This window comes from Cynocephalus volans, chromosome 12 (assembly GCF_027409185.1).
Source record: "Cynocephalus volans isolate mCynVol1 chromosome 12, mCynVol1.pri, whole genome shotgun sequence".
Taxonomy (NCBI): Eukaryota; Metazoa; Chordata; class Mammalia; order Dermoptera; family Cynocephalidae; genus Cynocephalus; species Cynocephalus volans.
In genome coordinates, this window is record NC_084471.1 from 24,738,436 (window position 1) to 24,766,339 (window position 27,904).

At 40.6% G+C, this 27,904-nt stretch overlaps 1 protein-coding gene across 15 annotated transcripts in view; it reads left to right on the forward strand.

Moving 5' to 3' along the window:
* Positions 1 to 27,904, forward strand: part of ANKS1B (ankyrin repeat and sterile alpha motif domain containing 1B) — a 1,093,604-nt gene that overhangs the window by 885,419 nt on the left and 180,281 nt on the right. The window lies entirely within an intron of this gene.

Genomic DNA, 27,904 nt, shown 5'->3' on the forward strand with positions numbered 1-27,904 from the left:
GGGCACTGACAGCATACTAAAAATATTCTCCGAGCAGCTGGAATTTTCAAATATTTAGAACTGATAATTTTCATTCACTTTAAACCTTTGCCTCTAGAATTTTATTGTACAACAGAGAATACATACTGTGAATAGCCAATGATACTGTTGTAGCTTTTGCTTACATTATTTGTTTTCGCTGTGTTATTGCTAGCTAAAGATGCTCACATACACTGATGCATTTTCATTGTTTGAGAAATGTCGATATTTTCCTTCAACTTTCTCGTTCACTTCCTTACAATCCAACCTTGCCTTGACTTTGAAGCCATTGTATACCAGACATGAAAAGAAAATACCTTAGTAGGTCTAGTTGCTAATTACTTCAAGGGAAAACAAAAAAATAAATAAAAAGCCTTTAAATCTCCAACTACAAATGAGCAACTGTTTCTCAATTGCGAACCTTTATCAATTTATGTTCCACTATTGTTTACCAAAGTGAATATGATTTAGCATGTGCCTTTCTCTGCTTCCATTTTCATAATAAATGTTTTCCTGAACTGTGTGCATTTTGTTAGTGAAGTTTTGTGGCACTTACATAAACTACGTCTTCTATTCTTTATCTGAAATGTGTCTGATGGACGCTGAGATTTCTTTATGTAAGACTTTGTGACAGTAGCCTCTCTGCTCCCATCACCTATGGTTTGGTGGGTATATCCAGCTGATATCCTTGTAATCACAAAAGAAAAAGAGCACCTAGCCGGGCTCTTTTGTGGTCTAGTTTGTACATGCTCTTGCTTTAACTTAGAACCCCTGCCTAGACAAGCTGTTTCCAGTGAATCACTAGAAGGGTTAGCCCAGGCGCCGTGTCTTTACTGCTTTTTCAGAAGCCAAATGGAAAAACTCCAGGAGACTCTAGTAACTACCTCCCCAAGGACCTCCAGAGTGACTCAGCATTCCCAATTCCAATAACTATGCTTTTGGAAAGTGCCCTTCTGAATTCATCCCTGCCCTGTCACAATCCTCACCCTACCCACCCATCCCCCAGGCTGCCTCATTGGGAAAAATGTTTTTCAGCTTGAATTAAACATCAGTCAATAGGGTAATATGTTGAACATGTTATTAACATAATATGAGTCTCCAGTACCTGGAACATATCAAATGCATTTCCTTCTTTTTTCTTATAGTCACAATTATTTTTCACTTTAGGCACACAGAAATTGGCTAATCTGCACACTTTTTAAAAGTTTGTACCCTTTACCTATTAGTACTAAGAAGCAATTGCCAAGCACATGCTTTGGAAGTGGGGTAGGTTACCCAGCACAACCCTGGAGTACACACGGTTTGGTGGACTAATGAACCTTCACCATGGTTTAGCCCGTGCCTCAGTCCACAAGCCCTCTGTGATGTGGTCCCTGCCTACACTTCCTGCTCTCTCTGCCTCAACCACACTGGCCTTCTTCTTAGTCCACAAATCACCCCCAGCTCTCTCCCACCAGAAGTTTGTGTGTGCTCTTACCTCAGTCTGGAATATTCTTTCTCCAGCCAGTCAGATGGCTAATTCCTTCACTTCATTCAGATCTCTGCTCACTAACATCACTCCTCAGAGAGGCACCCGTGACCGACCACCCTGCTGCCCTCCCCACAAAGGAACACCCCCTCCCATGACTTTCTATCCCTACCTAGCACTTTTCACCCTATGATGTTATAGTAACATATTTGTGTGTTTGATTTCTGTCTCTTTCACCAAAAAGTAGGCACCTGAGGGTAGAAGCTTTATTTTGTGCACCATTATACCAGTGCTTGGCACAATAGTGGTCACTCAGAAAACATTTTGTGAATGCAAGGAAGGAAGGAAGCATGGAAAGGGGGGAGAAAGGAAGGAAGGAGAGGAGATCATTCTGGTTCAAGGTGGAAGGTTCTCTTCGGTTCCTATCACAGCTCTGCCAGGATGCCAGGGTGGCTGCTGGTTTGTACTCCTCGGCTTCATAAGCTCGCTTCTCTGTCTACCACCAGTCTGTGAGACCTATCTGGACCTCATCTCCTCCAGCCCTCATGGATTCTTAGGTGGATATTCCTCGTGGAACTTATTCTGTGAGTTGTGTGCCATCCCCCCCGCCCCATCTCTCCAGGGGGACCACTTCATGATTCTCTTAAAGAAAAGCTTACCTTTTTATACTATTTATATTATTTCTCCTTCAATTCAAGCACTCCAGAAGCTTCTGCACTAGGCTTGGGCATTGGGAGGCAAGGTGAGATTAATAATAGCTAAACACTTTGAGTGTTTATTGTGGGGCAAGCACTGATCTAAGCATTTTGCACTATTAACTCATTTAACCAACTCTATGAAGTACTATTACCTTCATATTATGGTTGAGTAAGCTGAGGTCCAGAGAGGGCGGGTAACTTCCTACTCACCCTGTCGGAATTTGAGCACAAATAGTGCAGCTCTAATTTTAACTGTTACTCATACTGATGTAACACAAACAGCACTGAATTGGGATTTAGGAGACACAGACTCTTTTCCTTGCTCTGCCACAAGCTCTGTGAACTTACACGAGTTTCTTAACTTTTCTGAGTTAAGAACTCAGAGTTAAGGTGTATTTTCCTCACCTGTAAATCAAAGATTGGACTGCATAGTCTGTAAAAGATCTCTATCTCTGACATTCTGTAACTGGATTATAGTGACTTGTATTTTCCTGCACCAAGAAAGGCGCAGGTGGAAATACCTTAAAATATCATCTTTGTGTATTCTACGCTGCTCATGTCACCTGCTGTGGCCCCTATCATCTGATGTGGCGGCATCACAGAATGAGAAGAACATGATCAGGGTTCAAATCTTCCCTTCATCATTTCTCAACTGTGCAATTTTACTTGACCTTTTGAATCTGTTTTGTTTGTATTTTATTTAGTTTAAAATGAATCTATCAATATTTGACTTACAGGATTTTCCCAAGGATCTAAAGAAACAAAGTATTTGAGCATGGCTAGTAAATATTAGATACCCACCAAAAGTTTATTTCCGCCTTGCTTTTGCTCTATACAAATCTTGGGTGTATTACACAGATGTTCACATTAACAACCAAAAGGTGTGGGTGCCAAGACCTTTTGAGGTTTGTTTTAAATGTTATTTATGACCAGACATTTACTTTATAAAACAAAACAAGAAAATTTAGGTTCCCCATGATTTTGCAACAGTATTAAACACAACAATTTCCCCTTATTCTCTGTAGATGCTGAAAATGACCCAAACTTCTGTTACCTGAGCAGGTCACAAGAGGTGTTTATGCTATATTTTTGGAATAGATGATATTAGCAGACATTCATATCAAGCTGAATACCAGTCTTCTTATAATGTAGCATTAAAGACATTTCTCAGCAAGTCCAGTCTTCCACTTCTAATAATATTGTCTTTAGTACTTATTTTGATCTCCTTCTGGCAGCCAGAATGCCATTTTTAAAATACCATCCTGCTACACAAATGCACAGCATAGGAAAGCGTCATAGAAAGTAGAATTAGAAGCCCTGGGTTTGTGTCTCAGCTTTACCACTCTCCGGCTGTGTGCAGTTGGGCAATGTTCTCAACTTGGTGTCTTCTCTGAACCTGTTTTCTTATCTGATAAATGAAGATCATGATATAGTCAACCTTACCGTGTTGTTAAGAGAGTTAAGTGAGATAACGTATGGGCCTGTCACAGAGTAGCCACTTGATGAAAATTGGTCCGATCTGACTCTGAGAAACACAGATGGGATCATTCATTCTCCAGCCCAGTGAATAAACACATCCCCAAACCACAAAAGGTCCAAGTTAAAAGCAATGAATAAATTCTAATGTAAGCAAATCTAATTACTGCCACTTGTCACTTGTCAGAGCAATGCAGTGAAACAGCTAATACCTGAGCATATATCTGTTCACAACTACTGGGAAACTACCAAAAGGAGCCAGGCCAAGTCTCCTCTCTGTAGGGTCGCTAAGTCACCCTTCTTCTGGAAATGGACAAAGCTGCATCTCCTGTGTTCTGTGATGGCTTGTCCTTCAGCGTCTTGTAGAGGTAGAGGACAACCACAACTAACATGGGACCCTGACTCCTGCTGGATCTTACCAGAATGGGAGCGCTGTATATTTAGGAGTAGCTGATATACCACCTCTGTCTATAAAGTATAAAAGACTCAGACAGCCCTTCATTTGAATGAAAGGTGAGCTAGTTATATCCATTTCCCTGTCAAAATTGTGTCATAAATTCACCCCAGGCTCTCTGGAATCCCCTTAGTCCATATTAATCCAACTTCACAATAGGTTATACCTCTTTCCCCAAATTTTGCGGTTGGTTTTATAGTCACAATGACAAACATGTATTGAATTTGAACATTACTTAATAAAGAGGAATTTCTACAGTGGATTTTTCCTCGTGGTTATTTGTCTTTTTGTTAAAGTAACAACAAAAATATTTTAACAAATATTTTCATCACACATTTTCACATTGATTATCTCATTTAATGACAGTAGTATAGTAGTTGTTAAGAGTCTAGGTTTAGAGCCAGAAAGATCTGGGTTCAAATTCAGTTTCCACTACGTCTAGAGATTTGTCTTTATCATCCCCATTTCATTATAAGGAAACTGAAACTAAGAAAGATTTTAAAACTTAGCCAATGAAGTTACCCAGCCAACAAGGGGCAGAGTTGGAATTTTCAACCCTCATTGATGTCATAGCCTCTGGTTTTTTAGGACTTCCTAATTACTCTTACTGTGTGGAGACTCTGGTCATACACTGTGATGCTGAAATTTGGGGATGAGTGTCACACACCTCCTTGAAAATGTTAAGAAATCTGTGGACTTTCTCCCCATAAGTCACATGTTGTTTCAGGGGATTAACAGACCCTTTGAAATCCAACCACAGTCTTTACACTAAGAATCCTTGCTACTAAGCTGTGCCAGTTGTCACAATGTCCAGAAGTGGTGTCTTCTCAATAATGGTTAACCATTCAAGCATTGATAACAGATCGAGAGTCACACGTAGAAGGTTGTCCATTCTTAGTCATTCCATAAAAACCTATTTATTGAGCATCTCCTCTGTGCAAGTCACTGTTACAGTCACTGAGGATGGGATGTTAAAATCTGGGCACACCTTTGCCCTACTCATCATGTACACTCAATTTGGATCCACATGAAACAGATATTTTTTTAAATCAACTTAAGTTAAAGAAATGTTAAATTGATACACAATTGAAGGGGGTGGAAATTATTAGTTTATAATTTTGCTTAAGATTGTACCCAAAAAATGCTGATGTCATTTCTATTTTCATTCATTCAGGCAGTCATTGAACAGATATTGGTTGAGTGCCTGTCGTGTGCCAAGGTACTGTGCTAGGCCAAACCAGCCTGACATTGGCAAGTCTTCATGGCCCTTTCTATGCTAAAGTTGCTTGTAAAAACAAAAGAGAAAGGTAGGAAATCTAACAGCATTCTAGAGAATAACATAAAGGGTGAGAGTAGGTGTCATGGAGAGAAATAAGGCAGAGTAAAAATATGAAAATATCACAAACAAAAAAAGTGACTAAAGAAAAATACAGTGAAGAAGAAAGAAATGATGGAACTTGTACAAGGAAATGAAAAAAAGTAAATATATATTGAAAAGGGTTGTTGATAGTCTTGAAAGCAAAAAGAAAACTCCATTAGAGAAACAGAGGGCAGAAATTGAGCACAGCAGTAAGTAGACGGAATGACTGGACCTGGGAGAACTTCAGAGGCTGGAATGAGACTGAACAAAGGAGGGGATTAAAGATCAGATGGTCTAAACACCGATTTCAAATTGCTAGTTATATGTCTGTGAATGGCTTATCGTTTCTCATTTTCTTTCTCAAAATCTCATCTTTTGTAAATCCAGAAAATCTATGTAGTTAGATAGAATGAGCCTGGGTCATTGAGTAGCCTCAGTTTATTAACAGGTACACTGAGTAAGATCCCATTTTTCTGTTCAAGCCCACTGAAATCCATTTTTTGAAGTTTGGGGGGTATGTCTCTATGCACAATGATTCCCAGAAAGGCATTTCACAGCCTTTAGTCAAAAGAAATTAGTAGCTAATTTATAGCTCCAGAAGATTTGCCAGACACATTCTCTTAAATACAATTTGTTTAAAATAATGATCCCATGTGGTATTTGTTTTCTCATAAAACAAACTTAAAAGTGAGCAAAAGATATTTCTATTCCATAAGATTAATTGTTTGGGATTTGGTTGAGGTGCTTTACTTATTTATGTAATTCATATATAGGGGTTCATTTGGTTTACTTTGATTATTTTGTATAGGTAGTATTTTTGCATGGCATATGAGTATAGGGAGAAAAAAACAAATAACAACAACAAAAAAAACGCCCAGTGTTTGGCCCACATTTGGTAATTAAACTTCTCAGTTTTTCAGCTTAGTTAAATTTTATTATGCCCATTTACCAGAAGGTGACGCCCTGAACCTGTGCCATTTTCTTCTGTCCTGCCTGGCTGTGGCACCTGGCTCTCTTCCCAGTCCTATGCAGATTACTTTGATATTTCAGTTCTTCTGGGTAGTTCCTGTCATTTTTGACTTAAGAAAATTGAGGGCCAGAGAAGCTAAGTGACTTCCCTATCCTCCCACCATAAGTCAGCAACAGAGCCAGACTACAATTCACAAGCACACCCTTTACCATCCAGGCAGCAGCATCTCTGATTTTCAGCTTTGTTCCAGGTTTATTCACTAGGACAGGAGAGTGTGGGTGCTGCCAGAGAATGTTCTGGGGGCTGGATGTTACTGTGAGAAAACCAACGCATCTTTAGAACATGTTCTTATGCAGTTCTCATCTCATACTGAAAACTTAGTGCAAGCAACATTATTCAATTTTATTAACATATCAGTACTGTGCCCAAAGAACATTGCTTTCATGAAATAAAAGGGAAAAAGGTAAACCAAAGATTAGTTTTAATAATTTTCTTTTCTTTTTATTTTTGGGTTATTCTTTCCTGGTCCAGAAAGCCCTTACCCTCTCTACTTACCTCCCTCCTGGGTACAAGGGCAAGCAGTCTTTTCCGGTGGTCAGACAGCTTCCCATCATTAGTCTCTGCATTTTATTTAAAATCGTATGACCCATTTGGAACAGAGAGGTCGGTGCTATTTCTTGGCTCTATAATTCCTTCCTAGGAGGTTTAAGAGATAAAAATGGAAGGTTAGATCCCCTCTTCTCTCAAAAGCTTTATGAGGATGAGTAATGTGCATTTTTTATTCTTTTCTAAAGTACAAAAGAAAATCACAGTGGACTTCCAACCTGAGCTGTTTCAACCTACCTGCATTTACGATTTTTTTTTCTGGTCTGACATAACGTATCTAGAGCAAGTGGTTCTCTAACTTGAGGAAGCATCAGAATCACCTGCAGGGCTTGTTAAAACCCAGATTCTTGGGTCCCATTCCTGGTGTGACTGATTCAGTAGGGCTGGGGTGGAGCCTGATAATTTGCATTTCTACAGATGCGCAGGTGATACTGGTCTGGGGCTACACTTGAGAACTACTGGCCTACAGCAGTGGTTTTTCACCTCTGCTCCGCTACATTAGAATTGTTGGGGGAGAGGGCCTTTTCAAAATCATCACTGCCAGATCCCAGCCCCAGATCATTTAGTTGGTCTGGGGCAAGGGATGGACCATGGCATTTAAAAAGGCCCTTCCAGGTCATCCTCACAACCGTGCTCCAAACCCTATGAGATGCTCAGTGTCTCATTTTTAGTCAGCTTATCTCCTTGCTGAATGTCTCTGGAATGCAGCCCGAATGGGAACTTCCTCTGCCTTCCACCATGAACCCTCTAGTGCCACCTCCTGTTTTTCCCAAAATACCCTCTTGAATAGCCTTTAGTGCCCATCCCAACCCAGTCCATAGGGTGCTGAGTGTGGTGATGCCCGCCTCTGCCTTTCAGGTGAGACCTAACTACTAACGTGGGAAAACAAATCAGTACTCCCTGGGACAGCTTAGGGTACGCTATTAACCAATCTCCAACCTGGACAGATTTCCAGGCATTTTGAAAAGGGAGTGCATAATTTAGATGATCAATCTGGGTCCTCCATTTCAGCACTTTAAAATGCCTCCTGGTTTTCGATGCAACTAACTCAATTATTAGGGAACATCACACGGCTCAGTAGCTAATTAGATTTTTACAACCGAAAGACTCTCATGTCCTTTTCTTAGGTTCTTTCAATGACAAGATGAAATGAAACCTCTTCTAACATAAGGAAGGTTCTAGTTTTTAAGCTTCCCTGGCCCAAGGCCTTTAGTGACACAGCTTTGACATTTAAAAAATATATTATCTTCAGGGTTTGTTTGTTTGTTTCCTTTCCATTTTTGTGTCTCATACAGTGCATACACATCTCCCAGGAAAATAGCCTTCTATTCTTTTGTTCAGTACCCTGAAGGAAAAAGCTTGTAGATTCATTTCATATACACATTTACCTGAAAGGCAAAACATTATTAGAAAGACAAGTAACAGTATTCCTGTTGTCATACGGTCATTACTGTATTGTAAATGCTGTTCAGACTAGACTAAAAAGCATAGAAGTCGGAGTCATTTCAACTAATGGATCACATTCACAATCAATTAAATTCATGAAATAAATGTGACCTGCATCTGACTTTTGCCCAGCAACAAAAATAACTGACGTTTGCAATGTGCTAGGCACGATATTGAGCGCTTTATGTGCATTGCCTCAGTTAATTCTCCCAACAAACGTGAATCTGGTACAATTTAGGAGACTGAAGTTTATGCAGTAACACATCTTGCCCAAGGTTATGAGTTAGAGTTAAGATGTGGACCCTAACAATCATTGGAATGGAAGCCCATGAAGCCGGGATCACTGTTGTATTCCCAGGACCTGAACAACGTCTGGCGCTTGGTATTCAAGAATTATCTTTTGCATGAAAGAATGAATAAATGAACCTGATTCCAGAGCCCATATTACTCCTGCCCTAATGACTAGCCTTGGAGTATATGTCTAAGTTTTAGCTAAGGGGCTGTGGGCTGTAGCAGGAAAAGGCACAAGCCCATCCAGCCTGTACCAGATAACAGGACCAGCCTACCTTTGGCTTGGCAAGTGTCTAAGTACGTACAGAAGTCTGTGGCTCAGCTTTCTGAGTGGAAACGGGAAGGAGGCAGGGAAGACCTTGTAGTATCTAGTGTTAAGTAGATGTCATCAGTGCGGGGCTCTGGATACATCCATACCTCGGCATTTAGTTTGTCTACTGTACATATCCAGTAAAATCACTAACATGCAGGAATAGAGACTGACAACCATGAGAACACTTATAGCAATGAAATTTTCATACATCAAATCAATAGGAATCTAATTTAAAGCTTCAGAATCAACTCTTTTTTACTTGTCTGTTCACTACATACCATCCTTTCTCATACTATTAAATGTGTAATTTTTATTATAAAGTATAACCAAAGGAATCATTAAGCCATTATAATTATTAAGTGAGGCACTGATAATCATCACCTTATAAGGCTTCATAATCAAGATAGTCTCCTTCCTTGATGTGATTTTAATTTATAAAATGTCTAATGGACATATCTAAATTAATAAATAATCACTTATTATGTAGATATAACTACATTTTAAGTCATAACAGTGCAGGCATCACTTTAAATAAATTAAACACATTAGCAGTAGCTGTACTAGCTGTTCTGTGCAGCAAATTGTGTCCTTTATAAATGAAAGTGTTTATTATAGCTTATAGATATATTCATATGATTTTATAACTCTGACTGACAATCACTGATGAAATATTATTTTCAAATGTTTAGTACAATAAAAAAGGAAAAGACAAATCCAATTATAATGTTTAGGTGTGTGTATTTGTGTGTGCATATGTGTGCACATACATGTAATTAAGCATGTGTTAACAGCTGTCATGGAAAGGTCACCCTACAGTATCAATTCAGAGAATATGGTTTTTATCATAGCCAGAGTGATTTGTACTATTCCTTAAAACGCTTCAACGGTGATAACCTTGCTGTTGACTGCCTAGTCACATTAGAGGTGAGGCAAGTGAGAATCAGATATCTATTTTTATAGCTCCGTTATAAGATTTATTTCCATATACAGACTGTAAGTCAGTCAGAAGGAAGAAAACCAAGAGGTTTTTTTAGGCTTTTGACTAGAATTCTTGTTTTTAATGCAGTTGCATATTTTTAAATTACAGTTATTCCCCAATGGAGCTTTCTAAAATCATCTGAATGTACATATGTGTGTATATCCAGGGGCAGGGGGAGGGGTGGTGGTTAGACACAGAAAGAAAACAGAGAAAGAGAAGAAATAGAGAGAGATTGGGACTAAAGTAATACAGTAGCTAGATTTCTCCGCCCGTGCATAAAACTCACTGGTATTCTGCAGCGCCCCCTAGGGGATGAGAACAGACAAGTGAGGAAGCTTTTTACTTTACTTGGTACTCACTACCCACCCCCCATCTTTTTACAAGTACTGAAGCTACATGTATTTTCTTTCCCACAGTGTGTACCTTCTCCAGGAGCAGCAACTAAGGGCAGATCAGGAAGTATGAGCAGGTGTGTCTCAAGGCAGTCGTTCTGCCATCGTTCTGAACAGTGCTAGCATTAAGAGATGGCTTGAAAGGGAGACTTTAACCCCCAGCTTTGCCAACCTCCCACCAAGCTACTATAAATATATGTATATTAATCAAAGCAAAAATTTTGAGCTTGCCATGCAAACTCAGCTTTAAGACAAGTTCTCTAGAACACCTACCAACTAGATCCCCATCCTAAGGCTTTACTATATAAAAATTCTGGAGCATTCACTGTATGTGCAAACCAGTGAAGTTGGGATCACTCACTCTGCAGCGAGTTAACAATTACTTATTCCATTTGTGGAGCCCAATGGCCATGGGACAAATCCAGAAAAAGGAGACTTTTCTTCCTCCTGGAATCAAGAAGGAAATCCTGTTCCTTGAGCTGTTATCTCTTCATATAAGATAAAACACTGGGAAAGAGGGAGGCGGAGGGGGTTGGCGAAAGATTGATTACGTTTTGTAAACATGAGTATGCTAATTATCCTGATTTGATCACCACATATTGTACACATGTACTGATATTCAGTTCTGATAAAAAATAAATTTTTAAAAAAAGATAAAATGCAATCTTCTGAATTGAACCTGGAATGTATTTAGAGATATCCTTGCTCCTAGAGTTGTGAAGTTATTCAATAATACCTTTTGAGGGAGGGAACATTTTTAGAAGAGAGAAGGAAATTAAGAAAAGTGCTAACACAAGGAAATGACACAAGCTCAGTCTTAAAAGGTGAGTTGCTGTTCTCTGTGTGGCTGGTAGGAGGAGAAAGTGGCAGTGGGGTGGAGAGAGAGGCAGGTGGAGGCAAATTCAAGCCAGAGGGTTTAAAGAATAAAGGCATGGAAATTGAGGAGGTGTGGTTCTTAGCAGGAGCTAAGTCTGCTGTGTCCAGCGCTGTGTTCCTAGAGCTCAGCATAGAGCTTGTAACACAGGAAACACCCAATTTCTGTTTGAAGATGGGATGAATAAATTGATTGACTACAGGGAGTTCAGTATGGCTAATGGGTAGGAGTGATATGTGAGAGAATCTGAGAGATAAGCAGGGGCCAGATCATGATGAACCTTATAGGCTCAACTCAGGATTTGGGGTTTTATAGACAGAAGAAAGCCTTTGAAAAATTTTTAAGCAGACGAGTGACATGGCCACATTTACATTCTAGAAAATCATTCTGAGAGCTTTGTGAAGGATGGATTGGAGAGTGGGAAACCAGGTAGGAGAAGATTGACATATATAGTCCAGGTGAGGGATGACGGGAGCATAATCCCGAAAAGCAGCAGTGAAGATAGAGGGGAGAGATGGGTTCTGGAGACAGGATGGAAGAGGGGTTGATAAGACTTGGTGACCAGTGGACATGGGGATGGGTGAGGAGATGGGGGGAAGGAGAGGTGACTCTCAGCTTATGCACCTGGTGGCACCATTCGCTACACTCACGGGTTTGGGAAAGAGCATGAGTTCCCCTTTAGACATGTTGAGGCTCTAGAGAACATTTAAGAGGAGATGGCAACAGGCTGTCAGACCTCTAGGTGCAGAATTCAGGCAACTCTGGGCTTTGGTCAGAAGGGTCTGACTTCAATGTCTCTTCCCAAAATGCTTGACATTATGAGGAAGTAGTTAGATGAAAATGTTGACTTATGTTTGAAGAAGTTAGAGTTAAACACTTGATTAAGATCCTGCTTGGGCACGGGCAACCAAAGGAAAAATAAACAAATGGGATTATATTAAACTAAAAAGCTTCTGCACAGCAAAAGAAACAATTAACAGAGTTAAAAGACAACCAACAGAGTGGGAGAAAATATTTGCAAAATATACATCTGACAAAGGATTAATATCCAGAATATATAAGGAACTCAAACAACTTTACAAGAAGAAAACAAGCAACCCAATTAAAAAATGGGCAAAAGAGCTAAGTAGGCATTTCTCTAAGGAAGATATACAAATGGCCAACAGACATATGAAAAAATGCTCAACATCACTCAGCATCCGGGAAATGCAAATCAAAACCACATTGAGATACCATCTAACCCCAGTTAGGATGGCTAAAATCCAAAAGACTCTGAACAATAAATGCTGGCGAGGCTGCAGAGAAAAAGGAACTCTCATACATTGTTGGTGGGACTGCAAAATGGTGCAGCCTCTATGGAAAATGGTATGGAGGTTCCTCAAAGAATTGCAGATAGATCTACCATATGACCCAACTATCCCACTGTTGGGAATATACCCAGAGGAATGGAAATCATCAAGTCGAAGGTATACCTGTTTCCCAATGTTTATTGCAGCACTCTTTACAATAGCCAAGAGTTGGAACCAGCCCAAATGCCCATCATCAGATGAGTGGATACGGAAAATGTGGTACATCTACACAATGGAATACTACTCAGCTATAAAAACGAATGAAATACTGCCATTTGCAACAACATGGATGGACCTTGAGAGAATTATATTAAGTGAAACAAGTCAGGCACAGAAAGAGAAATACCACATGTTCTCACTGATTGGTGGGAGCTAAAAATTAATATATAAATTCACACACACACACACACACACACACACACACACACACACACACACACACAAACCGGGGTGGGGGGAGAAGATATAACAAACACAATTATTTGAAGTTTATACGACAAGCAAACAGAAAGGACATTGTTGGGGGGGAGGGGAGGAGGGAGAAGGGAGGGAGGTTTTGGTGATGGGGAGCAATAATCAGCTACAATGTATATCGACAAAACAAAATTTAAAAATAAATAAATAAATAAATAAATAAAAAGATCCTGCTTGGGGCCGGCCCCGTGGCGCACTCAGGAGAGTGCGGCACTTGGGAGTGCAGCAGCGCTCCCGCCATGGGTTCGGATCCTATATAGGAATGGCCGGTGCGCTCACTGGCTGAGCGTGGTGCGAGTGACACCAAGCCAAGGGTTGCGATCCCCTTACCGGTCACAAAAAGACAAAAAAAAAAAATCCTGCTTATTCGTTCATTCCATAGATTTCCAACTGCCTCCTCAACGTCTCCACTTGTCTAGAAGACAGGTCAAAGTCAACATTGCCAGAACAAAGTTCCTAATATTCCCTAAAAACCTTTTCCACCTGCAGCCTTCCCCCATCTCACTTGAGGGCAGCTGCATCATTCCAGTTGCCCGGGCCAAAAATCTTGAATGTCTGGATCCTGGATGCCTCTCTGTCTTTCATACTCCAAATCTAGTCTTTCAGCAAATCCTGTTGGATCTACTCTCAGAATATATCCAGAGTCTAACCACCTCTCACCTCTTCCACTGCTGCTACCCTGGTCTAAGCCACCACCATCATCTCTTGTCGGTAATATTGCAGTGGCCTTCTAACTGATTTTACCACGTTCAACCTCATCCCACTTCAGGCTTTTCTCAATATAGCAGCCAGAGAGCTCCTATTGAGATACAAGAATTCACCTCACCTTTCCTGCCATTCACCCCAAGTTCCTTTTATCCCAAGTTCCTTTTATCCCAAGAGACTTCTCTTACTGTGCCCTGTTCATTCCAGCATATGCCCATCTCATGCCTCTCCTACTTGCCGTTCCGTTCTCTGGGATAGCTACATAACTTACCACTTTCAAGGCCTTCCCTAAATTTCACCTGCTCAAAGGGGGTCTTCTCTGACTCATTTAAATGTATACCTCCCAACTCCCAAACCCCCTTCTCTTCTTTTTTCCTATAGTACATATCATGATCTAACTATATATTTTACTTATTTATTTTATTGTCTGTTTTGGTCCACTGGAATGCAAGTTCCATGGAGAGCAGGATTTTTGTTTTAATAATGGCACTAAAATAGAATATCCTATTCTGTAGATAGCACATCTCAGTATTCCATCTGAATCACTCAGTAAATACAGGGAGGGAGGAAGGAGGGACGGAAGGGAAGCTCTCTATGCCGAGCATTATCAATTATATACAAAATTGTGTAACACATGTCTTTGCCCTCTTTGCAGTTGGTTGGCAGAAATAAGACGCATTCCCACGAAAAAAGTTACGTAACAGTACAGCACATGCTGGAGTCACCTGCAACGCTCTTGTATTCTCTGGGCTTTTAGGAACCTAGGCTAGTAGGAGAAGACGGGGACACTACGTCCCCCCATCTCCCTGTTTGGTTAACTGATGGACAACATTGCCACAAAGCAGACATTTCTCTACTAAACTCAGCCAAACGTCATATGTTTTTCCAGCCCAAAATGAAATTGTGAAATAGCGTGTACCATCAAGCTACATAAACACCACTTTGCTCTACAGTCATTTGCCTTATCACTCCTTCTTGTTTGATGACCTTGTTAGAGGAAAACACTTTGTAATGTGAACATTGAAATATCTGTAGTTGGAAAAGTTCTTTTCATTTGAGGGTCCCTTTAAGTCATTGCCATTTGAGAGCAGCACACTCTTTCACCTAAGATTCTTGTATTTTTTCCCTGTTTCTGCTTTCAGGCTTTGTATTTCTCATCTTCAGCCCTTAAAAATCGAAATATGGTGATAATGGAATGAAAACAAAGAAGTAGATCTCTGGTTTTGAGAACTGTCTTACTTTATCTGTTACATAAAGTACGGTGACAAACGTTGATTGGTTGACTATAATCAGAAATATGGGGCCAAGCCCGTGGTGCACTCGGGAGAGTGCAGCGCTGGGAGCGCAGCGACGCTCCTGCCGCGGGTTCAGATCCTATATAGGAATGGCCGGTGCACTCACTGGCTGAGTGCCAGTCACGAAAAAGACAAAAAAAAAAAAAAAAAGAAAGAAAGAAAGAAAGAAATATGCAGCAAAGGCCTAGGTTTTGTCTCTACAATTTATTTAACAAGCTACTCATTCATTTATTTATAAATCCAATCCATAATCATTATTAAATATGTACTCTTTGATGGGTGAGGTGTTATTGAGAAAGGATGACTCAGACACAGTCTCTGCCCTCAAGAGCTACCTGTCTGGCCCTTAAGAAAGGCATGTACACAGCTGTAATGGAAAGAGAAAGGTGCTTTAATGGCAGAGAGCCCAAGGTGCTACAGGAACACGAAGAGATCACCACATGAGAAAACTGCCATTGCTTTCTTTATCAACTTTAGGTGGAATCAGTTGACCTGCCCTTCATCAAAACAACAACCAATGCTTATGTCTTAGTCTCTTTTGTGCTGCTATAACAGAATACCACAGAACGGGTAACTTATAAAGAACAGAAATTTATTTCTCACAATTCTAGAGGCTGGGAAGTCCAAGATCAAGGCACCAGCAGCTTTGGTTGTCTGGTGAGGGCTGCATCTTCCTGAGGGGAGGGACGCCGTATCCTCACCTGGTGGAAGGCAGAAGGGCAAGCCATGAATTAATGCTGTGTGAAGCCTCTTTTATAAGGGCTTTTTCCCAAAAGGATTAAAACGAAGGAGGAGGCCACTGGCCTAATCACCTCTTAAAGGCTTCACCTCCTAATACTATCACATTAGCAACACCTGAATTTTGGAGAGGACACATTCAAACCCACAGCAGCTTATATTCACTTGCTAGGAGTCTTGGGCTTTCCCATCTTCCTTAATAGGAAATGAAAGAAAAGAACACTAAAATCTATTTACTAAGCACCTACTTTGCAATGAAATTGTATTTGAAGGAGATGCAAAAGAAAAATAAAACAAGTTCCCAGACTTCATGGATCTTGAGGAGTGCAGATAAGTTGGTGTTTGGATTAAGTATTATCTAAGTCTAAGCTGAGTAGACCAAGGTTTCTCTACCTTCATGAATCACTTCAGGGATCTTGCTAACATGCAGATTCAGATTCAGCAGGTCTGAGGTGGACCAGATTCTATATTTTTAACTAGCTCCCAGGTGGCGCCAATGCCATTTGATGTCATCTGATGACACTTTGAGTAGCAGAGATATAGACAACAAGGGCCAAAGAACTTCAGAGATGTGGATACAAATACTTAGGAAAAGCCATATCAAAAAGATGAGATGTGAGTTGGGTCCTGAAGGATGATAAGGATGTGAAGGCTTAGACTGGAAAAGGAGAGAGGTAAACTGAGAACCAAAGCAAGGCAGTGGGAGATGCGTTCTGAGACAGAGGGAAAGAAGAATTTGCCTGGGCCAAAAAAAAATTACTGTGGAGGAGTATCAGACTACACAGATAGCAAGATCGGTTGGGGTAAGATTGCAGGAGGTTTGGCATGCCAGGCTGAGGACTATGGATTTTATCCTATCAGCAAATGGACACTAATAGAATTAGGGGAGGGGGGAAAGAGTAGCAACTTTGAATTTATATTATAGAAAGATTAATCAGGAAAGACTATTACAGTGATTCAAGGGTGAGGCAAAAGATGCCCTGGATTAGAATGTGGTGATGGAAATAGAAGGAAAGGAGTGTGTGAGAGGTGGAGGCTCTGGAGAAAGATGTAATCCTTGGCAAAAAGCCTCTGGATTCTCAAATGGACATAGACATTTTGAAGGAAGAAGCAATAAGGCGTAGCCAATAAAGAAGTTAAAGATAACAATGATTTTCAACTTGGAAGACTAGGAGACTGGAGGAAGAAAAATGTACATTGAGAAAGAGGTGAGTTTGGTCAGAGAGCAGATGATGAGTTTGGATTTAGATATCTGGAGTTTGAAATGATGGAAGAACTACAAGTGGAAACTTCTGGTAAACTGTAAGAGATGTGAGGTGGAGATTGGGTCAGGGGTCATCACTGTAGACAAAGACATTAGATAAGCCAGAAGAACAGTCATAATGGAAACCATGGGACAGGGTCCTGGATACTGGAGAGGGTCAAAGGCAGAGGGCTGAGGACCAGATCTATAGGCAAAAAAAAACCCTATAGATCTATAGGTTTTTATTTAGGGAACATAAAGAGAAAGATGAGCATGCGTTGCTAAAATAGACTGGTGAAAAAGGAAATTTTCAAATGGTTCATTATTTATACCACCTATACTAAACCAAACTTTCTGACCCATGGGATTGTCTTAATTGGCCTTGGCAAAGTGTGAAAACGTTTGTCTTCCATTCTTAGCACAGTCAACGGTGAGCTTTGCTAATGTGTCCTTGGGAGGCTGGGATTCCAGCTCCAGTTTTGTCACCTGCTTGCTCTGTAGCCTTGCATGACCCCGTTAACCTCCCACCTCAGTAAAGTCATCAGTCAAAAGAGGAAAAAAAATACTGCCACTACTACAAGTCTCACATGGATGCTGTAAAAAATGAAATCACAGAAATAATTTTTAAAAGTACAAATTTCAATGAAGACATCATACTACTGTTCTAATCATCAAGAATCAATGCAGTTTATATGCAGCTCTCAAGCTACTGCCCAACTTAGATTACCAGGAGAAAAGACAAATAGAATTATTTTTCTGAATTAAAATAGCCAGATCTAGGTTTTTAAAGGTATTTACCAGATTTTATTAAGAGCTTTTTGTATGCTAGGTACTGTGACAGGCAATGTACCAAATACATAGTTAAATCAACAAGGGCCCTGCTATGAAAGGACTTCACATCTATTAAAAAAAGAAGAGAAACATGAATCATGAATAATAAAATATGAATCAATATGTAACAAATGCCTTAAGACCCTTACGAACCAAGTACAAGTGATATTCAGAAAAGAGGGAATTTCTGGCTGAGGGATAGAAGGCAGGAAGGCCTTGGACAAGGGTAAACTGTGACAGATGGCGAGGACAGGGAGGGCATCCTGTGTAGGCCCAGAGGGAAGAGGGCACAGACAGGGCTCGGGCAATGACAAGTAGCACAGTTAGCTTGGAACATGGAACAATTAGGGGAGCAGCAGGAGGTAGTCAGATTGTAAAGGGCACAGATGCCAGGCTGAGGAGTCAGGGCTTTATTCTGTGGACAGTGGAGCACAATGAGGGCAACAGAGAACCCAGAAAAGCAAAGCAACGGCAGCCGAGCTTAACATGCTTCAGCAAAGGGACAGGCTTCCAGGAGAGAATGGAGACAGTAGAATTGGGGTGATAATGGATTGCCATGGCTTGATTGTCCCCTTCAAACTCGGGTTGAAATTTAATTGCCATTGTGATGTTATTAGGGAGGTGAAACCATTAAAAGTCTCTGCCCTCATGAGTGGATTAATGTCATTTTCACAGAAGTGGGCTCGTTATCACAGAGTGGATTGTTATAAAAGCGAGTTCGTCCCTCTCCGTCTCTTGCTGTCACACACTGTTGTCCTGCCACCTTCCATCTTCCACCATGGAATGAAAGAGCACAAAGACCCTCCCCAGATGCAGGCCCCTGGACTTTGGACTTCCCAGCCTCCAAACCATGGGCCAAATAAATTTCTCTTCTTTATAAATGGCCCAGTCTGCTATATTCTGTTATAGCAGCATGAAAAGGACTAAGATGTGGATGAATTTTTTAAGTTGCTCACTAAGACAGGGGACAAAATTGACACAGGCATATTCTTCCAAAGGAAGCTAATTTTAATAGAAACATGGAAGTGATCCCTCTTTTTCCTGAGTTTCATTCTATATATCACAGTTGAATGTAAATGTTTCAAAATAGAAGAGAACTGTACTGTCCACTAAAGCCAGGAAGACTGGCCAGAGCAAAAGCAGTGTGCCAGCTCCAGCAGGTCAGGGCAGAAAAATTATGGGTGGAAGAGTTGAAGTGATTGGGGACCCTTTGGGGACCAAAGATTCATTTGAGACCTTGCACATAGCTCATATATATGTAGAATTTTGTGTATAGTTTCAGGGGATTTGTGTACCCCCTGGTTCCATACATCAAGCCCCAGAAACTTCATCCTTAAAATGATGAATGACCTCCAAAGTTCCCTCTAGCTCTTTCCCTCACTGGTTCTAGACTAGAAATAACCCAGCTCTCTCAAGTTATTATAATGCAACATGTTGCTACAGCTATTTCTTAGGTTGTAAGCACAGAAAATAGCCTACCTAGTAAGATTCAGAACAGAGAGAAGTATTTAAGGATAAACAGCAGGAGTCCTAACCATTAAAAACAAGTAGAAAGAAAAGAGAGATAATGCTCAATTACAATTGAAGTGCAGGTGGAAATTACCGCAACAAAAGCAATACCAGCACAAGAGGCTAACAGCAGGTTCTGCGAAGTAAGACAAAATGTCATTTCCAAAGCTTCTTAATAATTGTGCTTCTGCTATAAGATTTGTAATTACAAACATGAATAATCCCAGCATATATCATTTCTAAAGATAGAGGCTGTAATTCTGTTCCAGATGAAAAGCTAATGTATATCTCACACTGGTTGATAAGTAGCAGGCAGTAACAACTAAACAATTAGGATGAGGCATCAGCAAAATTGGAGTTGAAATACCCTGTGTACAGATGCTGAGTTCATCACGAGAAAGGGACAGCACCATCCCATCCAGTAGCAGAAGGCTGCAGATGAAGGGAAACCACCTCACACAATGATAGTGGGTGAGGACATTACTGTACAGAATCGAAGTCATCGCTTTGTACCTACCTGGGTTTATTCTCCAAGACCATGGTGGATAACTTTATTCTTAAGGGCAGCCAAGAAAAATATTTTAAATGAGGGGATATGATTGATGAAAAATGCAAAACCCTCAATATAAAATTACTGGTTTTCATGTGAGCGCTGTGTTTGGGTTGGACTTTTCCAAGGGTTCTATCATTCATTGATTATAAACAGTTGATAGGCAAGGCAGGTAGATTTGAGACTAAGTGAGTTAGGTTGCTTTCAGCTGGAGTCATCCTGGATTCCTTTCTTTCCTTCAAATCCCCATATATTCAGGAAATCCTGGTGGCTCTGCCTTTAAAACATATCCAGAATCCAAACCACTTCTCACCACCTTCATCATACCACCCTAGACCACAGCAACATCTTCCACCTGGATTAGGACTGTGGCCATCTACATTGGCTCCCAGCACCTTCCTTTACTCCTCCAAAGTCTATTCCCAACATGGCAGCCAGAGTGATGGTTTTCGCTCCTCTGCTCAAGAGCCTTCAGGGGCTCCCCATTTCACTCAGAGTCAAAGCCCAAATCCTTCTGCATTGGCCTAGGAGACACCCCGGGCTCCATTATCCTCTGCCCTCCCTCACTTCACTCCCACCACACCGGCCTCCTTTCTTCTCTCACTTGCCCAGGTGAGCTCCCAACTTAGGGAATTTGCATTGACAGTTTCCTCTGCCTAGAAAGTTCCTTCCCAAATATCCCCATATGCTCACTTCACTCAAAAGTTTACTCAAATTGTACCTTTTCCATGAGGTGGAAACTGAGCACCCTATTTAAAATTGCAATCAGCTACCCCCATCTTTGACCCTGTGGTTCCTGTCACTCTGTAACTCCTTCATCTTGCTCACTTACCACATTCTAGCACACTTATTGAGTTTCCTGGTTTATTCTATTCATATTTGCTTTTTAACTCTTCATAGCAGAAGGCAAGGACCTTTGTTCTGTTCTGCAACATAACCCAGATGCCTAGAGCAGTGCCTGGTACACAGCAGACATTTGTAATTATTTGCGGAATGATTGAGTAAATATAACAAAAAATCCAGCTCAAACAGGCTTAAGCAAAAAGAAGATACTGTCTCCCATAACTGGAAATTCAGAGGTGTGTGTGGGGACAGGAAGGGAGCTCCACTTTCCTGTCATTCTAGATCAGTTACTTCATCAGGTTGACATCAAGATGGTGGTAAAAGTTTTTGAACCAATTTGGGGTGGGGAAAGATGACTCTGAGATTCTCGCTTAAGAGTGAGGACATTGTAGCTAGATGTCCCAATAAAATTCTGGTAGCATCTGATTGGTCCAAATTGAACCGGTCTTTGTTGCCAGGGGAATGATGTGTGACACTTGGCCTCAGTAGGAAGAGGGGTAGGAAAACCATGATTGACTTGGCTATGATTAATCAAGACCCATCCCAACCACCTGGTCACTTCTCAATGGGGTGGGGGGAGGTGGATGGAGAAGAGGCAAACTCAGTGTCCCTTTCTCAGTGTCAGCCAGATAAGACAGACAGGCAGACCAAAGGAACAGGGAAAAGGATTTGTTCAAAAACGAGAGGCTGGGAAACCGAAAACTCTAAAAGCATCCCAATTGATTTTGCTGCTGGTGAAGCTCTGAATCGGTAGCACATGAGCTTTCTGATTTATTGGCCTTGCTTGGGAGTGTTAGAAGTGTTGACGTGGATTACACAGACACCTGGCTCGAGTGAGGCAGTCTCACACCATCCCTGCTGATCCATATTCACACAGTAAATGTATTTAGGATTGAATGCAAAACAAATTTGTTATTGATTCTGGTTTCATTCAAAATCAAGTATCACAAATGTTTCATACTCTTACAGCTTGTTTATGGGGAAAAGGTGGCTGGAATATGAAAAGCTGCTAGTTCTGTTACTTTTTATTTGTTAAATGTGTGGTGTGTGGTAAGATGGAATCTGATATTTCTCATTCTGCAGTGTTTTGGCTTCTGTATAAACTAAACAGAAAAGCATATCACCCTTGAAGATTTCCAATCAATAATCATTGCTCCTGGGATTGGCTAGTCTATCTCAGTGCTGTTGAAAAAAGCAGTGGAAAAGCCTTGTCTAATCGAATTAGAAAAATAAACAAAATTCCTGGGAGAGGAATGATTAGGAAGAAAAGGGTTTAGACACAATTTGTATGCACAGTTTCAGGCAAACACTGAGTAGATTACAACAGGATTCCATCTATTCATATTGTGAGCAGGACTTCATGGAAGTGCCTTATGAGCAGTCAGATTCCTGCACATAAGCACCCACGGAAGCAATACTGTGGAGGTGATTCTCTTATCCATGTGGAAAAGAACTTAGCTTTTTTAATCTCCAAGATTATTTTATTCTATGGTTTGATTCTTAGGATAGTTTTTTCTTTTTTCTTTTTTTTATGGAGTGGAGGAGGAGAGCTGGGATAGGGACACAGGTTTTAAAAACGACTCCCTGGCCGGCCCGTGGCTCACTTGGGAGAGTGTGGTGCTGATAACACCAAGGCCCCAGGTTCGGATCCCATATAGGGATGGCCGGTTCACTCATTGGCTGAGGGTGGTGCTGACAACACCAAGTTAAGGGTTAAGATCCCCTTACCGGTCATCTTTAAAAAAAAAAAAAAAAAAAAAAAAAATGACTCCCTGTATTTCCTAGATTGTATGTATATCTAATTGTGTGCAGTTATTGTGGTAGGCAGAAAAATGGCCCCAAAGATGTCTACATCCTAACCCCTGGAATTTGCGAATATGTCTGATTAGATGGCAAGTGTGAATTAAGGTTGCAGATGAAATGAAGGTTGCTAAACAGTTGACTTTAAAATAGGGAGATTTTTTATTCTGGATTATCCCAGTGGGCCCAATATAATCACAAGGATCCTTGAAAGTGGAAGAGGGCATCAGAAGAGGGAACCAGAGAGATGGCAGCATGAGAAGAACTCAGCTTGAGTTCTTGCTGGTTTTGAAAATGAGGGAAGGTAGGCATGAGCCAATGAAAGTGGACTGCCTTTAAAGATAAAAATACAAGAAAATGGATTCTCTTCTAGAGCTTCCAGAAAAGAATGCACCCTGGTAACACCTTGATCTTTTCCCAGAGAGATCTGTGTCCGATTTCTGATGGACAGAACTGTAAGATACCTGTGTTGTTTTACGGAATTACATTTGCATCAATTTTTTATAGCGGCCATAGAAAATTAATACAGTTATCATTTTATAGAATCACATATTACAAATAAAAAGGTACTGAAATAGCCTTGAGTTTGGAACATTCTCATATGCTTAAGGAAGTAGATTAAAGGCTGAACAAGATCCAGTCCAATCCACCTTATCAAACAGGAGCACATTTCAGGAATTGAGCTCTGCTGTCTGTGTTTATGGACTCTTCAAGGAATAACAGTGTACCACCCAGTAATCACAAGCCAGAAGATCACTGAACAGGGTGTACAATTGTAAGAACATAAAGGAAACAAGAATTGTGTTTGCTTTTCATACAGAGGAAGATTCTTATTTCTATGATCTCTATTTTTCTGAATATAAGAAATCTTGTCCTTTTTTTAAAACTATGAAATTTTCTCGTTGGAACTCTTCAACATTTTTGGATGATGATTGGTGTTATTTCTGACATTCTGACCTTTACACTTAAAGATGATGAGTCTGACAAGAGTCACTCTCTGTTGGGGTGCCTAATGCATGATGACTCCACCATATATTGAACAAATACTTATTTGACCCTTATTGCATCCAAAGCAATGTGCTGGAGAGTGTAACGCACTAGTGTACAAGCTACGTCCAGCCCTTGCCTTCACAGAGCTTAAAGTCTGGTTGGGAATGCAGACATAGGCAGGTAATTACAGCACAGTATGGGGAGTGCTGTAATAGAAGAAGGGCTTTGCTAAGGGGCACCTAACCCAGACTTAGCATGGGGGGGTAGGGGGGTTAGGTGAATGGCTGAAGCCAAAGATTTCTAGAGAAAGCCATCCTCTTTGCACTGCCTCTGTCAGAGGGCTGATTTTTGTTTGCAGCACTAGGTCTTCTTCGTGCTTGTGTCTCTTTTTCCCGGTCAGCTTGAAGCCCTTGCTCAGAGTCACCCTGTTCCTGACTGTAGGCACAATGACCATTCAAAAATGTCTTCTAAGGGGGAATTCAAAATATCTTTCAAAGTTATGGCTCACTATGTTTTAGAAACTACCATACTGGTAGTTTTGTTTTATTTTTAAACTTACTATGCCACAGCTGCCCAAAGAAACTTTTGCTATCCTTTCTCTATACACTGCCCACCACATTTTGCTATTTCCCAATTTAAGAAAAATAATGTTTATTTTTTTTCTAGTTATAAAACAATACAAACTAATTTTAGAAATTTGGGAAATTGCTGAAAAACATAAATAAAAAAAATGTTTATTTCACCATAATCCCACTACCTTGAGGGGCATGTTTGCCCTCAGTTTTTTTAAGCATATACAGTCAATGCTCATTACTTGCAGATTCCATATTTGCAAATTCGCCTCTTCACTAAAATTAAATTGTAACCACAAATTACTGTTTTTGTAATAGCACATGCCAGTCATTTACGGACGTGCGCATGTGCAGAACAGCAAAAACTGAGATGGCCAGTGTGCACATCCCCAGCTGAGGTCGAACAAGACAACGCCCTGCTTTCTGGTTTCTGCTCTCATACTGTAAGCAAGTGTCCTTTCTGCGGTCTACTTAGTGCCATGTCTTCTGCATTTTTGTGCTTTTTGCTGGTGATTCCACTGTTTAAAGTGGCTTCCAAAAGTAGTGCTGAAGTGCTGTCTGGTGTTCCTAAGCATAAGAAGGTTGTGATGTGCCTTAAGGAAAAAACACGCGTGTTAAATGAGCTGCATTCAGGCATGAGTTACAGTGATGTTGGTTGTGAGTTCAGTGTTAATGAATCAATAATATACATTAAATAAGGGTCTTTAAACAGAAACACACATAAAACAAGGTATGTATTGAGGGGTTAACAAAAATGTTGTGACTAGAGGTTCACAGGAACCTAACCCTGTATTTCCCGTAGCTGCAATGATTCACTATTGACTAATTCAGTGTCTGTAGTGACCTCATAAAACATAACTACTGCGAATAGTAAGAATTCACTGTATTTTCTTTATGCCAAAAAAGAAATCATACCGTTAATTTTTGTATACTACTTTATTTTTCACTTAACTTTACATTCTGAACATTTTTCAATGTTATTATTTTTTAGGATATACTTTTTAATGATGTATTCAACCAAATGGATCTCCATGATTTATTTGTTTCCCTCTTGCTAGAGGTCAAGTTATTTCCAAAGATCATTCTTGTACATATGTTTTTGTGTATCCCTCTTATTCATTCAGTCATTCAGTCATTAATTCATTCAACAAATATCTATTGAGCACCTACTGCATCTCAGGCCTCCTGCTTAAGAATACAAAAATAAACAGGACAGACACCAATCTCTGCCCTCATGAAGTTTATAATCAACTGAGACCAATAATAAACAAGTATTTACACAAATAATGCATTGTAATAGTAATATGTGCTAGCAGGGACAAGCACAGGAAGCTACAAAAGCACATAAGAGGACCTGCCTTTGATGAGGGAAGAGTTCCTGAAATAACATTTTCAGCTGAGGCCTGAAAAAACTAAGGACTAGAATGTACTAGATTCCTAGGTTAGAGATAAAAGAAAGGGTTTGGGTTGGTTTTTTTTTTTTTTTTTTCTTCTTTCTCTCTTCTCTCCCTCCTCACCCTCCCCACAGCACAAGCCAAATGGTGCATCAGCAGTCTGTGCCCTCTGACTGCATGTGACCCCAGGGTCAGGCTCCCATCTGGCTGCCTGCTCACGACCCAGCAGCACCCACTGTTCCACCTCCACCTCGCTGACAGCAAAGGTATGAAGGAAGTAGGGGGAAGTTAGGTGAGGCTGGGGGACGCCTGCCTGGCTGGGATCCAGTCCCTAGCAGCCAGCAAACCCCACAGGACCCAGCTGGCAGACAAGCAGGGTCAGACGCAACTGCAGGCCTGCTCAGGGTGGGGCCTGAGCTCAGCTGGGGGGTTTAATTTAGCACTGGCTGGGGCCACCACAAATACCAGTCAAAACAACATCCCTCATTCCCTTTTCCCAGTAGAGCAGCTCTCAAAATTATCCTTCACTGCTGTTTGAAAGAACAAATTCAGAGGATAAATGGCTATTTGTGGTCATCAGTGTACAATGTGAGAACAAGTCGGTAGTATTAAAGTCAAGAACCAATTAAAAACATTCGAGTTCCATACCTTAAGGGAAGTGTCCACTTTGCCAAGGAATCTTTGAAACCATTTTCTTTGACAGTGTTCTTCCAAGAACTGTGTACACAGAGAGAACTTGTGACAATCTGAACATCAAGGAATTGGGACATGCAAAGCTTAATTATTTGAGGATTACTGCGGGGATTTAAAAGAAATTAAAAGGAACGGAGTTTGAACTTTCTAAAATGTTAACATTAAGTCTAACTGCTAACTAGCCATTGCCACTAGAGGTCCCGCCTGACCGACTTCAAGGAACAGATAAGACTCCTTTGTTCCCAAGTGGTGTGATTTGTAATACATGGTACTTAAGTTCTTGGAAGTATTTATTCCCTTAAAAAGATTAACTGCAGTGACCTTTGGCACACCAGGCATCTGCTTACCAAATTCTTTCTTAGCACAAAAAAATTCAGTAAGTTTATGGGCTAAATTGTTACCAATTCCAAAGCATCAATGCCCAAATTGGTATGCAGGCAAACAGGTAATTTCTCTCCAGAAGGCCTTAATGTCCAGGACTTAAATTAATAACGGCTTATTTGTCACCTATTCACTGAGACTCTCTAGAAAATCCAAATCTGACAACATAAGCACTGCTCCTAATAAGGTTTCTCAAAAACGTCCTTATAGAAACTTCCAGTTCCATATACTAATATTAGCTGGTGCTCACCCACAGTTTTCACCCAGAGAGGGAGTTTGAGTCTAAGTTGGCACCTTACTCAGTTTTCTAACAGTCTCTAGGTGATGGGGGGCGGGGGTAGGGAAAGGTGTTAGTTGCAAAATCAGGATCAGACTTGATGAACTTTTGCCTTTTTGTTATCTGTATAGTCTAATTGAGATTCACTTTTTCCCAGAGGGTATTTTGCATATAGCCCACCTCACCCTGACTATAATGTTAATAAAAATAATACCCCTTACAAATGTGTCATCCTTTATAGTTGTCAAATGTTTTCCTAAAAGTTATCTTGTTAAAACTCAACAAGACGTATTACCATTAGCCTCCACTGCCTCCCACCCAGGCCTTTTCCATTTCATTACAAATAGTAATCACATTTGCACCTTGCCCAGCCCTCACACTCCATGAGCAACCTCACAAGTCCATCTGCTCTGCCTTTGTAGATGTCTTCAGCTGTTCCTTCCAAGAAATCGTTCAGGTTTCTGTGACATGATCTATTCTTAGTGAACCCATGCTGGAAGTCTAAAACTCCATGTTTTCGTTGAAGTGATTCAGTAGTTTGGTCTCAATAAGTAATTGCAATTTGTTTGTGTATGTTTTCTCTCAAGGACAGATTTTAACCTTTCAAAGACAGGGTACTGAAGACCTCTCACAACTGCAGTTGCATTTTTAGGAAAAGCATTCACTCTGCCTCAGGTTTTCCCAAGCACCTTTCTTTTTTTCTACCCATGACATTTGGAACAGTGGTTCTCAGCCCTGAATGCACATGAAAATCATCTGGGGAGCTTTTAAAAACCACAGATACCTGGATCTCATCCCACACCAATTGAGTAGGGCCTGGGCACTGATATTTTTGATAGCTCCCAGGTAAAATGTGCAGACACGGTTGAGAACCAGCACCTACACATGTCGGTTAGGATTATTTTGCTCACATCA